We start from the raw sequence: 5,532 nt of genomic DNA on the forward strand, positions 1-5,532 counted from the left end.
ATCTGAGCAGCACTTTCTGCTTACAAACAAAATCATCAATGAGAAATAATTGTCTAAATAACTTTTTATATGGACTTAAGCCTCATGTCTGGGAAGTGTAATCCCTTGAATTCTTAAAGAACTCTACTGATGACTTTACTCTTTGGTTATACTTTCCCTTTGGGTGTTTAAGACCATACAGTTGTCACAAATAAGTCAATTTATTTTTACACTTAAGGTTGTTTGAGGAACTGTTCCTCCGGGGATACATGGGCTTGGGAGGAGCTCCTGGCTCCTTCATTTTACCAGTTCCATCTATGTGAAGATAAGTCAAAGGTCCTACTCAACCATGGCTGGCTTCACTTGGAAGCATGGAGGAAATGTTTCCTCTGTGTTGACACCCCCGTTTGTAGACTGGACACTGGTTCAAGTCCATCTCGTGGGGTCTCAATGGCCTCCCTGAATAAGAGGACAGGTGACTCACCACAGTTACAGGACATTTTGAGAGATGTTCCATAGTCCCCTGGAACTTAGTTGACCTTTGAGGGCAAGGGGAAAAAACTGTACTTTAAGTCCCTGTGACCAGATTAGAATAGGCCTCAAAGTATGGCTGTTAAACATTCAGGGAGGTTAGTTCCACCAGTCTGGTACTTTTAATTACAATGTGCTATGTAGATAAAGCTTGGGTAAAAAAACCAAATATTCTTAGCTAAACCTTGACTAGATATATATTTTGTTCCTTAAACTAGTTGACTAAACTATGACCTTAGAAAACTTAAGATTATGTGTATATACATTTTGTCTCATCCTTTATATATAATAACAAACCTACACAGAACTTCATCACTTGCTTAGGCTTTCTCATTTTTTCTATTTTGGAAAATGTCTCCATTCCCATATCCTTTTAACATCTTTTACATTTTCACTTTCTTCTTTTTAAAAATAATAGCATTAACAAATAAATTTTCCATCTGTCGTGAGAATTCTTTTTCTGGGAATACTAAGCAATGCTTATTCTCTTTTAAGTTTCTAGTGTCAAGCCAATGTTTGATTAAATTTTTACTGGGGAACTAATGAATTTACTGAGCTTACATACTGAGATAACTGTGGGATTACTGAGGTCTATGTGTGACCTGAATGTATGCACATTTGAAAGCCTTTACCCAGCATGGGTTATGCCTTCTCTTCCTAGCCTTCCCCAGATTGTATATTTTAGCCTTCCCCAAATCCAGGAGACCATGTGTACTTAGGGCCAAATTACATACAGTTGGCTGGAAAGAGTGGCTGGATGCTCTGGTGAAGGTCCAATGACCCTGCTTGGCTCTTCTTTAATGAATGAGCACAATCGTCAACGAGCCCAATTGTGACGAAGTTTAGCAATCAGGCTCAGCTGAAGTCGTGATGATGGTAGTTATTTCATGCAGAAGGAACTGTGGCATAGCATCATCTTATTAAAAAGACCTGGGATTTAAAAGGATTTGGTGCTAGGATCCACATAAGAGGGAGAACATGTGTTGTTTGTTTTTCTGAGTCTTTGTTACTTTGCTTAGTATAATGGTTTCTAGATCCATTCACTTACCTGAAAATTTCATTATTTCATCTTTCTTTACTGCTGAATAGAATTCCATTGTGTAAATATACCACATTTGTGTTAACCACTCGTCAGTTGAGTGGCACTTAGGTTGCTTCCATCTCTTAGCTATTGTGAAAAGAGCAGCAACAAACATGGTTGTACAAGTGTCTCTATAATAGGATGAGTCCTTTGGGTATATGCCAAGGAGTGGTATAACCAGGTCATATGGTAGGTTCATTTTTAGTTTTTTAAGAGTTCTCCACACTGTTTTCTATAGAGGTTGCATGACTTTGTGATCCCATCAGCAGCGAATGAGTGTTCCTCTTTCTCCACATCCTCGCCAGGATTTGGTGTCATTTTTTCTCTTGATCCTAGCCAGTCTGATTGGGGTAAGGTGATACCTAAGGGTGGTTTTAATTTGCATTTCCCTAATTAGTAATGATGTTGAACACTTTCTGAGATGTTTCTTAGCCATCTTTATTTATTCCTTTGAGAACTCTCTGTTTAGATCTTTAGCCCAAGATCTTGATTCTTTGGTTTTTGGTTTCTTGATTCTTTGTTTTTTGAATTCTTTATATATTCTGCATGTTAAACCACTGTCAGATGTGTCATTGGTGAAGATTTTTTCCCATTTTGTGGGTTTTCTCTTCAATTTTTTGATTGTTTCTTTTGCTGTACAGAAGCTTTTGAGTTTAATGAGGCCCGACTTGTTGATTGCTGACCTTAATTCCTGAGCAACTTCTGTCTGATTTAGAAAATCCTTTCCTACACAGTTTATAAAATCCTTTCCTACACCTCTATCTTGTAGGTTTTTCCCAATATTTTCCAGGCTTTACATTGGGGTCTTTGATCCATTTGGAACTGACTTTTGTGTAGGATGAAGGATACAGATCTTGTTTCATTCTTCTACATGTGGAGATCCAGTTTTGCCAGGAAAATTTGTTGAAGATGCTGTCTTTCCTCCATTGTGTGTTCTTGGCACCTTTGTCAAATATCAGGTGGCTGAAATTGCCTGTACTTGGGTTTGGATCTTCAGTGATGCTGTTTTTATGACTATAGCTCCATAGCATACTTTGAGATCTGATATAGTAATCCCCCCCAGCATTGCTCTTTGTGCTCCAGGTTGCTTTGGCTATCTGGGGCCTTTTGTGCTTCCATTTGAATTTAAGGATTTTTTTTCTAATTCTGTGAAGTATGTCATGGGGATCTTGATTGGGATTGCATTGAAACTATTGCTTTTGGTAGGACGGTCATTTTCACAGTATTAATTCTTCCAATCCATGAGCATGGGAGGTCCTTCCATCTCCTGCTGTCTTCCTCAATCTCTCTCTTTTTTTTTTTTTTTTTTTGGTCTTTTTGAGACAGGGTTTTCCTGTAGCCCCAGCTCTCCTGGAACTCACTATGTAGACCAGGCTAGCCTTGAACTCACAGCAATCCGCCTGCCTCTGCCTCCCGAGTGCTGGGATTAAAGGCGTGTGCCTCAATCTCTTTCTTTAACGATTTTAAATTTTCGTCGTAGAGATCTTTGGTCAGATTTATTTCAAGATATTTTATTTATTTATTTTTGCAGCAAATGGAATGGAAGCATTTCTCTGTATTCTTTCTCCAATTGCTTGTTATTGGTATACAGAAAGGCTACTGATTTTTGTAGATTGATTTTATAACCTGCCACTATATTGAAATTGTTGATCAGTTCTAGAAGTTTTCTGGTGGAACTTTTGGGATCTCTTAGGTATAGTATCATATCATCTGCAAAAAGTGATAGTTTGACCTCTTCTTTTTCAGTTAGTACTATTTAATTTCCTTCTCCTCTCTTGTTGCTCTAGCAAGAGTTTCAAGCACTATGTTGAAAAGGAGTGGAGATAGTAGACATCCATGTCAGGTTCCTGATTTCAATGGGAATGCTTCCAGTTTTTCTCCATTTACAATGATGTTGGCTGTGGGTTTGTTATATATGGCTTTAATTATGTTGAGGTATGTTCCCTCCAGTCCAATTCCCTCTAGGACTTTGAACATAAATGCATGTTGAATTTTGTCAAAGGCCTTCTCTGCATCTCTTGAGATGACCATGTGGTTCTTGTCTTTGAGTCCATTTATATGATTAATGACATTTATTGACTTGCATATATTGAACCATCCCTGCATCTCTGGGATAAAGCCTCCTTGATTATGGTGAATGATCTCTTTGATGTGTGTCTGCATGCAGGTTGCAAGTATTTTGTTGAGAATTTTTGCATCTATGTTCATTAAGGACATGGGTCTATAGTTTTTTATTTTGGTTGTGTCTTTACCCAGTTTGGGTGTTAGAGTGATGCTGGCTTCATAGAGGGAATTTGGGAGTTCTCCCTCTGTTTCTATCATTTTGAATAATTTAAGTAGTATTGTGGAGGCCTTCTTTAAATGTCTGGTAGAATTCTGCTGTAAATCCATCTGGGCCTGGGCTTTTTTTTGTTAGGGGTCTTTGTTTTACAGTTTCAATTTCCTTATATGTTATGGGTCTGTTTAAACTGTTGATCTCTTCTTGGGTTAACTTTTGTGGTTCCTGTGATTTTAGATATCCATCCATTTCCTTTAGATTTTCAAATTTGGTAGAGTATAGGTTTTTAAAATACTCCCTTATAGTGATCTGGATCTTTTGGGTGTCCGTTGTGATGTTTCCCCTTCCATCTCTGATTTTGTTCATTTGGATTCGCCCTTTCTTTCTTTTGGTTAACTGGGCTAAGGGTTTGTCTATCTTGTTTAGCTTTTCAAAGAACCAGCTCTTAGATTCATTGATTCTTTGTATTGTTTTCTTTGTTTCTAGTTTAGTAACTTCTGGTCTGATTTTTGTTATTTCTTCTTTTCTGCTGGGTTTGGGTTTCATCTCTTCTTGCCTTTCCAGTGTCTTGAGTAGCAGTGTTAGGTCATTTATTTGGGCTTTTTCTAATTTTTTAATGTAGGCACCTAGAGCTATAAACTTTCCTCTTATGACTGCTTTTAGTGTATCCCAGAGATTGTTTTGTTGTTGTATTGTCCTTTTCGTTGAATTCTAGGAATTTTTATTTCTTTCTTAATCTCTCCTTTGACCCACTCATTTTAGGAGTATATTGTTCAATCACCACAAGTTTGTGTAGTGTTGCCTTTGAGCTTTATTGCATTGTGGTCTGATAGAATACATTGAATTATTTCATTTTTTTTTGTTTGTTGAGGTTTGTTTTGTGGCCCAGTATGTGGTCAATTTTTGAAAAAAATTCCATGGGGTGCTGAGTAGAAAGTATATTCTTTTGTGCTTGGGTGGACTATTTGAAAGATGTCTGTTAGGTCTATTTGATGTATGGTATCATTTAATTCAGACATCTCTCTGTTTATTCTTTGTCCAGTTGACCTGTCTAATGGAGACAGTGGGGTATTGAAGTCCCCTACTATTACTGAGTTTGGGTTAATCTGTGTCTTAAAGTCCTGTAGTGTTGTTTTTATGAATTTGGGTGCACTAGAGTTTGGTGCATATATGTTAAGGATTGTAATATCTTCTTGGTTAACTGTTCCTTTGATCAGAATGAAACCCTCCTTATTTCTTATGATGGGTTTTACTTTGAAGTCTATTTTGTCAGATATTAGAATTGCAACACATGATTGCTTCTTGGTGTCATTTGCTTGGAATATTTTTTTCATCCTTTTACCCTAAGGTAGTTACTATCCTTGAAGATGAGATGAGTTTCTTGAAGACAACAAAAAGATGGGTTTTCTTTATTGATCCATTCCACTAGCCTGCTTTTGACAGGGAAATTGAGGCCACTGATATTTAGTGTTATTATTGAAAGATGTGTATTGGATGTTGTCATTTTAAATTCTTTGTGTTGCTGGGCATGGTGGCACACACCTTTAATCCCAGCACTCAGGAGGCAGAGGCAGGTGGATCTCTGTGAGTTCAAGGCCAGCCTGGTCTACACAGTGAGTTCCAGGACATCTGGGGCTACAGGGAGACCCTGTCTCAAAAAGAC

Source organism: Nannospalax galili, unplaced genomic scaffold (assembly GCF_000622305.1).
Source record: "Nannospalax galili isolate Female #2095 unplaced genomic scaffold, S.galili_v1.0 scaffold898, whole genome shotgun sequence".
Lineage (NCBI taxonomy): Eukaryota > Metazoa > Chordata > Mammalia > Rodentia > Spalacidae > Nannospalax > Nannospalax galili.